We start from the raw sequence: 9,597 nt of genomic DNA, 5'->3' as shown, positions 1-9,597 counted from the left end.
TTTAATCAGACCTCTGACGCACATCGGCTCAAGTCTTGGCGGACCCAAGTCTTATCCCCAATTCTACCGCTGCCGGGTGGCTGTGAGCCCATCCCTTCACGGCCCCGTGCCTCAGTTTCCCCAGCGATGACGGGCGTTACGCTGCTCCGCCAAACTGAGATCTACTGATTAATAAAAGAAAAAAAAAAAAAAAACAAAGCACCAACAACTCTTTGCACGCAAAACGTCTTATTATTTAAAACACGTGATGGAGCCACGTGCACACGAGAAAACGCACCGCCAATGCGCTCCACCAGCACTTTCCACCGCACGTTTCCTCTCCGTGGAAATGGGCTTAGCTTTCTGTTTTAACTGGTCAGAAGCCCAAAGAGCAGTCGCTACGTGTCTATACCTTTAACGGGCTCTACAGGCATCCATTTTGGAGAGGAAGAAACCCAAACCACGCATCGAACGGCTTTTCGATGCCGAATTCTCCCTTCTCCAATCGAGCGTGCTTGCTGCGACAGCACTTCCAGCCGTTCTTCCCCTCCCTCCCTGCTAGGGTGGCACTTCTGAGGGACATGAGAAAACCGCGCCGGCTCCCAGGTCCTTCAAAGAAACCTCACGCGGGGTCATTGCTGTCACACGGCCATCTTGCAGGCAGGCTGGCCGGGAGGGACACCCACGGATTGCAAACAAAGCCATCGACTCTGTTGACAGAAGAGACAGTTGAGGCGAGTGCTTGAAGGGCTCCGTTTACATGAAAGCCAGGCGGAAGAGGAGCACAAAGCCCGGACGGTGACGCAAAACGAAGCTCTGGACCATCCCGATGCTTTTCAAACGCTCTGGGGGGAAAGCTGTTCCCAGTTGCAACACGCGACCGCACTCAGGCGATGCCGCTGTAACCGGATCCCTCCAACTCGTTCGGAGATTTTAAAGGACACAGACACAGGCTAGAGACCAGAGCGAGCATAACTGTCCCCTCAGCAGGCCAAAGGGGCCTCGACGAAGGACCGGTCTTACGTGGCAGCAACCAACGCCATCCTTGCCACCGCCGAATGGACGAGCGTTCATACCAGCCCACTGTCCTGCCACCGGTGACAACAGGATGAGCATCCAGGGGCGAGACACGGACACGCATCCCTGCTTGCGACCCTTCCCAGAGGGGCAAACAGCTGAGGAACAGGGGCCTTCAGCTGCTTTCCATCGCCCGATGGCCCTCAGCCTTCAGGACACGCAAGGGCAGGGTCTGGTGCACCGCAAGGCGCAATTTAAATTACTCATGCCCCCGCAGTGGGTGTAGCCGAGAACCCAGCTATCTCCGGGCATCTCGGCCAACCCCGCAGTTAAAACATTTGGACGTTTCTTATCGGCACTTGGAGAGGATTAAAATGCCAGGTCATATATTAATGAGGGAGCAGGTTATAGACCCATCTCAGCTTGAACACCGTGTTCACGTCAAGAAAAGCAAAGCAAGAACAGGACAGATCAAAAGAGAGCCATTAAAGGCGTGAGAAAATGGTGCTGCCATATAAGGAGCTAATAAAGTTAGCAGCTCTCCAGTTTAGAGGCGGGGGGGGGGAAAGGGCAGGAGAATCAGAAAACATCCTTGGGGTCCACACAAACAGCCAGAGACAGCCTCACTTTGTGGAGGAAACGTCAATTAATAGAAGCGAGTGGACAACACTTGAAAAGGCAAGTTTGTACATTTTTAACGCAGCATCTTTCTCAAGTGGTGGAGCTCGCTGCCACGCGTCGCCAGGACTGCTTGCCAAACATTTAAAAAAGCAAAGATCAGATACCGAACAAGGACAGCAACCAGAGCTCTATCTGCTAAGACCGTAACTTCCTATACTTGGTTCTGGCTTAGCAAAAGCTCTGCGTTTCGTGCTCGCAGCAGTGCAGCTGGAGGTGGGGAAGGGAGGCATTACGCCTCTCCCCGTAGCTGGGGACATCGGCCAGCTACATCGACCGGGGACTCGCATGGATTAGAGCGGTCGTGTTAGCAGCACGCAATGATTATCCCCACCAGCGTCCAGTACACATCCAGCTTTCTTTGCTTTTTACAGAAAAACAGTAGGTTACCCAGACAAGAGCCCTCAGACATCACCAGAAACACTCGGAGTGTTTCTTTGTTCGAGCCGGCCAGCTCCAGCCACCATCTTGTCATTATAAAATGTATTTACGTGCCTTTCCTGCTCATTGACTGTATTTATTAAAATGACAGTATGGCAGCTGAATATCAAATTGCCAGCTAGGCTTTTATCTCATTTTTAAGCCAGCCTGAATTACTGGCCTAATTTTATTGCTTACCCATTACGTTTTATGCAACGGATAATTTTCTCCAAGAAGGAATTGGTGCTGTTTGATATTTGGGCTCATCTGTTGCCAAGACAGAGGATATTGGCTCACACGTTGATAACGTTTTGAACACGAAGCCTGGTTCTGGATCCTAAGCAACACAAAGTATAGGATTTGTATTAATAAAGCTACCGATTTCGGTTCTTTCCTCTTTGAGGGTCAGTGCTCCAAATCTTCACGACGAGATGACTCTGTCTGGAAAACTCCCTTCACGTTTTTGAAACGCAGTATTTAGTAATTTATTTTCAAACACTCTTCCCTGCTAGACTTCACGGTGGCGTTCTTACCCACACAGCGCCGGGGATGGGAGCTGACACAAAATACCGCCACTGTAACCGGTGGGTTAGCACCAGTTACCTTCTGCAGCACAGTAAACACAGCTCAGGAGCCCTTGGAATTCAGTTGACACTGAACCCATTTGTATAGATATAAAAGCACACTTCTGTTTTCAAAATACTTTGCTATACAAAAACAGACATTTCTTCAGCAGCAGAGCACAGTGCGATTGCTGAGCCACGCAACCAAAACACCATGTGCCGTCACAAGACTGCAAAAGAGCTTACTCTTGGTCGCTGTATAGTAGATGTATTAGAACTAATACCTATTTTTTTGCCTGTTGTTGGGAAAAATTAGAAATATCGCAGTGCCGGCTTCTGCCCTGCCTCCCCTTGCCCCCCAACTTCTGTGCGACCACGTACCAAAGAGCTGTACCTGCTCACCTCACAAGGGTTCTTCCCAAACACGGGGCATTTCACCAGCTAGACAGAGAGGACTTCAGTCTTCCAGGCTGCAAAATATTACATTTTAGGGGAAAAACAAAGAAAACCAAACCCAAAAAAGCCAGCCCCACGTGATTTGATACCCGAACATGACAACTGCAAAGGATATAAATCCCCTAGGACTGCACAGATCACCTGTACTTTGCCATTTTTAACACCCAGTTGCTGTATGGCCTCTACGTAAAGGTCCCGCGTGCAATGCCCAGGAAAAATCACAGAAATTACGCTGGAGATGTTGCAGGACAAGGGTTTAACACAAAACCCACAGTCCAAACCTGTGACCTAAAGGCTGCTCTTCCCCACATTCCCCATCAGATTGATTGGCACCCCCAAAATAAACACTGAGCCAGCCACCGTCAGAGCTTTTGTTTCGCCAAACACCATTTTGATACCGAAACAACTTGACCGTGTTTTAAACGGAGCACGTTTGCACGGTCATTGCTCTTTCACTTCAGAGGAAAGCACAAAAGAAAAATACTTGCGCATCGAGACCTGCTGCGCTCGAAAACCTCTCCAGCAATACAGCACAGGAGACCGGTTTCTCGGCGAGCTTTGGCTTTCATTTTACCTCTGCAGACCTCACGATGCAGCTTTTTAACTCTTTGGGATAAAAGGAAAGCTTGAAAGATTGCGGTTTCCGCCATTATGGAGGAGGAGCGGAGGTTTCTATCGCTCACTTGCTTTTTGGCACCGGAAATTCAGGTTTTGTTTAGCTTGGAAACCTCATGGATGTAGTTCTAATAACTCTTCAGTCCAAAGCAGAGGGTGGTAAAAGTTCAGCACTCCCAAGGTAATTCTCACTCGTTTATCCTAAACTGCCAAAGAAAAGCAATTCCGAGTCCCACAGGGTGTGCCAACCTGAAAAACATGGAAACGTCCCAAACAGCCAGCTTCTTCGTCCACCATATGTCTATGCCAGCAAAGGCCTCTGATGAGCACGAGGCATATCTCCAAACCAACATATCCCTAACGAGAGAATAAAATTAATATCCCTGTCCACGCTGGTTTATTTCAAGTACAGACGAGGCTTCAGGCACAGGAGCTATTGACAATTTTCACGTACACCACACACCAACTTTCCCCAGCTCTCCACCGCAGGGAGCACGGTATGAAATCTGGCCCGGACACCTCATACTTACCCTCCGCTAAATTTTTGCCAGAAAAGCATAAAGTCATAGCCGTGCTACAAATCACTGCAGCAACCAGACTGCCTCACTGGCAGTGAAATCACGGCGTTTCTCTTAAGGTGTTGCTCCAGCTTAGCAGGGCAGGGCCTCTCCGCCGGTCAGCCAGAGGCATTCATGCAACACCGATGCCAATATTCTCATTAAGGGAGGCTAACGAGAAGGCGCCGATACCTAACACTCCTTGCGTGCTAATGACTGCCGGGACTCTGCGCCTTGAAGTCATGTGTGACCTAGGAGAGACCGGCACCAGGTGCTTTTTATTACCTTTTGCAACACAACAAAAGAAATTGCACCCAGTAAGGAAGCGTTTTCCTTCTTCCCGGTGAGCGAGCACAACTTTGAGGAATCAAGTAATAAAACGGCAGCATCTCGCAGGAGCAAATTCACAGAAAAAAAAAAAACAGTTCAAGGGGACCCTGATCTTCACCAATGCAATTCAGGACGTTGCAACGTTCCCTCCGACGTTAGCCCATTGCCTTTGCCTGAGCAAAATTAGGAATAATATACTACCGCATGTAGATCTGTTCACTTGTAGGGAAAGGGGCCCCACAGTTTTACTCTCTGGAGGCAACCGTTCTCCCCACCCCTTTTGTGTGTATTTTTTTTTTTAAAATGTGCCACACATCAGCACAATGCTGACAACTGCATTGTATGTTTTCTGCCTATGCAGCAGTTCAAGAGCATACAACTCTGGAAGGTTTTTTTGAAAGGGGAAAGGGGGAGGGAGCTGTCCTTTGCCATACCATTTTAATTGCACGGCTTGCTCTTCTACGTGACCGCAGCGAAGGGAAAAAAACACTAAGGTTTAAAAACAGTACCATTTTTAGCATCCAAAAGGGTCAAACTCAGTCTTCCCACAAGATACAGTGGAGCTTAGAGTAAAAGCTACCACAGGCAACAAAAAAAAAAATTAATCACCAGGGTTTCTTCTCTGGAGTTGGAAGTGACCCCAGAAGACAGCTCATCTGTCCTTGCTTACTGTCGTTACGGTCTCTACATTTCCACACCTGCCAATGCAGAGATACCAGCACTGAAAAAGGAAAATGGAGGGAAGGGTACAAAAAGCTGGACTGTTTTTCCACCTGCCAGCAGCAGCTCGACGGAGCCTCGGTGGCACTGCTCCAAAGAGCAGCGACCAGAGCACATTACCAGCCTTTGCAAATAAAGCTAATAGTTAATATCTCACACGCACATGCATTATACAGATAGGACTGGCAAACACAGCTTCCTTTAAAAATAAGGATGACTAATCCACAGCAGTTTTTATTCTTTTTTTTTTTAAGGCCACAAGGCAGAGCTTTTTCCAGAAGCACCAGCCTTTGCTTTTGCGAAATAGTAAGCGGTGGGAAAGGGAAGCCCTGGGACCTACTCATGCTATCCAGACAGGAGTAACCACAGAAACATTGTGGGTTTCTGTGGCCCGTGTACAACACACCCTTACACAACCAGAGCACTGTGCCTTACGCTCCTCGGCAAGGCCAGATCCGACTGCCCGGACAGCTCTTAGATCGCTGCGTGTTTACAATACTTACAAAGAAGGTATCTGCTGTGGAGAGGGGTTACACAAACAATCCTGTATTTCCCTGCGAAGGAAGGAAAAAAAAAAAAAGGAAAAAAAGTAAGGCAGAAGACAGCTTTCACCCATAATACTGCAACATGCCCCTGCGCTACCTGGGTCAGGGAAGGGATGTGCTGGGAAAAAGCGGCGTGCAGGGTTCTGTAATCGAAGCGGAGCATCTGCATTAGCTCGGTGGGCCCAGTCCCTCAAGCAAGGTCATTCCGGCTCGCAGGGAGACACATTAGCGCTAGCAAGCCTGCTTTAATGCAAAGCTGTGGTCCAACCACAGCGGAGCCAGCACTAAAGGAGGTCACTTGGGGACTACAAAAAGGTAATGAATTAAAAAAAAAAAAAAAAATCTATAAGCAGATGTTTACTGACAAGCAGGCAAGTCCACAGCTTCACTCTGGCAAAGAGCAAGAAGGAAGGGTCATCTGCATGGAGCAGGCAGAGAAGTAACAGCCCAGTTCCCAGGACGCAGCAAAATACTCTGCATCTACAGAGAGCACTGAACAGATTTAGGTTACGGCCAGGCACACTTACCAACATCCCCCCCTTCCCAGCTTTGCTTTGCAGCCCTAGAACCCACCAAATCTGTAATTTTTTAAAGCACTCAGAAATCCAGATTTGCCACCAATGTGATTTTTGGTGGTGGCACCATGAAAATACTTACCCACCTCACAGACAAGGGATGTGAAATCTTAAATTTGTGTTTGCAAATGATTTTGAAAGCCTTCCAAGGAAGGTGCTGTAGGATTGTAAATCCTTCCCATTATTAATAAAATGGAGCTATTGTTCCAGCTCTAATCAAGACTTGTCTCCAGCTGGGCAATTTTAAAACACAATTCAAAACACACACACACAAAAAAAAAAGATCATGAGGAAGCTTCAACCCACAGGCTGCCAAGAAAAAAAAAAAATCACTGAAAGAGCAAGCTGTTCTTTAAGGGGAAGGGGGAAAGAAAATAAAAAATAATAGCCCTGCTATTTAAAAATGAATTCCAAGCAGGAGCATGTCAGGGCGGGGGAAAAGCCTCCCTCCCACTGCCTGGGAAAGGTCACTTCTGCCATCGGTACCCTCGCTACGCCAGATCAAGGCTGCAGCAGTGCGTGCGAGCGAGCAACCCCATTGCTGCGAGCCCAGCCTCATCCATCTCCATCAGGAAATATCTCTGCTTTTAATTTATTTAGCAAAAGGGGAGGAAAAAAAAAGATTTAAAAAAAAACCCAAACCCTTGCAAACACCTCCCAGCACCCTCTTCAAGGATGGGGAAATCTAGCAAGGGTGAGAGGCTTGGAAAGAGGCTGTTAGCCGGGGAGGGAAGGCAGGGAGAGGTGGTGCATCCTCTGCATCCTCCTCCTCCTCCTCCCCCGGCGGCAGGGACCACGCCTGCCCGGCGCTGCGGCAAAGGCTCCGCAGTGGGTGCTCCCCTCCCCCGTAGAAACTTCTGGAATAAGCAGCCAAGCTGGGGAGAGGAGAGAAACCTTTATACCCGCGGGGGGGGGGGGGGGGAGCAATGAAGCACATAATAAAAGGGGAAAGGATTGCACAAGGATCGGGTGCGTGCATGGGGGGGGGGGGGGGGGGGAAATAGATATATATAAAAATTAAGCCCACGAGCGGCTTTGGCAGCCCCGGCTCGGCGGGGTTTTGCAGTCTGCTTGGCTTTAAATAAAACGCCCCAACACAAAGCACAGGGAAAAAAAAAAAAATGGTGGTGTTTGGAGCGCTAGATGGTGGGATAAAGGAGCTGATCCCTCCTCCCGGATCTACAGCAAAGCCCTGCCATTTCAGTTGAACTAATTTGTCCTCTCTTTTTGTTGCAATGAATTGTCTGATCCGGACTATTTGATTGCATTTGCAGCTTCAGTTACTGGGGTTTGTTTTTGTGTGCCTTTTTTTTCTTTTTGGTTCTCTTTTATTGTTGGTTTTTTGGGTGTATTTTTTCCTCTTTTAATTAAAAAAAAAAATCCTCCCCAAATCTCCCATGGAAAATCTACATCTCTGTGGAACAAATAAAACATTCAGGCACAAATTTCCACCATGGACTGTAAAAAAGAGATGGGTTGCTTTTTGTTTTTGTTTTTTTTTTTAATGGTTTTTTTTTCTCCTGCTTTTAGGATATATTGTAGTAGAAAGCCAATGGAGGAAAACAAAGGTAATATATATATGTATATAAAATCAAACCTCTATACGGGCCAAAATTACAGTGATTATATATAATTAAATCATAGTGGTTTAGGTGTGTGGGTTTATTTCATATTCTGTAATCAGTCCCTGGAAAAAGGAGATACTTATGTATCTATATATGTATCTACTAAATATACAGAAATATTTCTATATATGTAGAAATAAAAGAGCATCTGTATGGGCCTAAATCTGTAATTCCAGGAAAAATAGCAGTATATTTAGGCATGTGGTTTTTAACAAAGAGGGGGGCAATGTTATAACGTAGCCTGTAACAACACTGTGGTGCAGAAAAAAAGGTAAGGCAACATTAAAAAAATACATTAAAAAAGCGTACATGGTACCTTGGCTGCAGCCTCCAACAACGAGCGTTTGGATGTTACGGGGTATTATTTTTTTTTACGGTATTACCACGTCTGATCACACCAAGTACGTGCTTTTAATTAACCGAATGGCGGGCAGGTTGTCGTGAGGAGCAAGGCGAGCGGCGACGGCTTCTTCCCCGAGCCACTCCGGCTCTGAAGATAAATCAATCCTCGGGTGTTTTGGGGTTGGCTTTTGGTGTGTTTTTTTTAAAGCGCGTTTGGGTATTTTCCATGCCGTGAGGCGAGCGGGAGCTAGTGGCTTCAACCCCTGCGAAGTAGAAAAGCGGTGGAAGAGAAAGAATTAGGCACAAAACTACCCACCTTAGGGTGCGTGTGGCGATGATGAGGGGGGGCGTGTGGAAAGAGCAATTCTGGGCCAAAAATCTTCACGCTAGGAGGAAAAAAGCCATCATTTCAGGGGTCCGTGCCGGCGAGCTGCGCCATGAGGGGAATGAGGGGACGATGGTGCCGGGGGCCCGAGACAGCGATGGCGCCTGGGCGGGGGGGGCTGAGGCCTCCGCCACCCCCGCGGCCGAGTGGAAATGCGCGTTTCTGGGCATTTTCGCATCTTTCTGCAAAGGCGGCGGGAAGAAAAGCGGGTGGTGGGGGGGGGGAAGGTCAGGTTTCACCCGCAGCGCTTTCGCTGCCCGCCTGGAGGGGATATGCACATCAGGAGGAGCCCCTCCGCCGTGCTCCTGGCACGGCTGAAGCCCACGCTCGCCGCCCCGGCCCCCACAGCCGCTCATCGCCCGTCCTTCCCCCCGCTGCCCGCCCGGCGCCATTTTGTCGCCTCGGCGCCGCTCGCCGTGGCCCCGCCAGGCGGCCATTTTGTGAAGCGAGCGGCGGGGCGGGGAGGTGCGGGGGGCAGCTCCTGCAATACCGCGGGCGAGGCGGCGCTGTGGAGCCGGAGTCGGCGGGGCCGGGCCGTGAGGGGCAGCCCCCGGCCTCCTCCTCCCCCTTTTGTCAGGCAAATACCCTCCCTTTTCTTGCTTACTTCTCTTTTTCTCTACAAAAACGTAGTGCCCTTAAAACGCCGGGTGGAGGCCGATCGCCTTAGCCTCGGACGAAGCAATCCGATAAAGGAGATTAAAGTATATTCCTCCGGCTGGGCTGTGAGGGAAAGTTTAGCCGCACGGAGAATTAAGGGATTTATTAATTTTTAGGAGCTATTCCCCCCTCC

The 9,597-nt window shown here is 48.8% G+C and overlaps 1 long non-coding RNA gene across 8 annotated transcripts; it reads right to left on the bottom strand.

Moving 5' to 3' along the window:
- Positions 1-209: 209 nt before the first annotated feature.
- LOC143168922 (uncharacterized) lies at positions 210-9,150 on the bottom strand. 8 transcript variants are annotated; one of them, XR_012996812.1, is made up of 7 exons: positions 8,739-9,150; positions 5,839-5,889; positions 5,225-5,336; positions 3,978-4,085; positions 3,060-3,127; positions 2,293-2,431; positions 210-689 (listed from the first exon to the last, which is right to left on the bottom strand). It is a non-coding gene; the product is annotated as an uncharacterized LOC143168922 (long non-coding RNA). The 8 variants fall into 8 exon arrangements; XR_012996813.1 differs by having other exon boundaries at positions 5,225-5,313; positions 8,739-9,149; XR_012996814.1 differs by lacking the exon at positions 8,739-9,150 and adding an exon at positions 6,538-7,263 and having other exon boundaries at positions 5,225-5,313.
- Positions 9,151-9,597: the final 447 nt, after the last annotated feature.

The sequence above is a fragment of the Aptenodytes patagonicus genome, chromosome 19 (genome assembly GCF_965638725.1).
Source record: "Aptenodytes patagonicus chromosome 19, bAptPat1.pri.cur, whole genome shotgun sequence".
Taxonomy (NCBI): domain Eukaryota; kingdom Metazoa; phylum Chordata; class Aves; order Sphenisciformes; family Spheniscidae; genus Aptenodytes; species Aptenodytes patagonicus.
The sequence above is the reverse complement of the archived record's forward strand: the minus strand, read 5'-3'. Positions and strand labels throughout refer to the sequence as shown.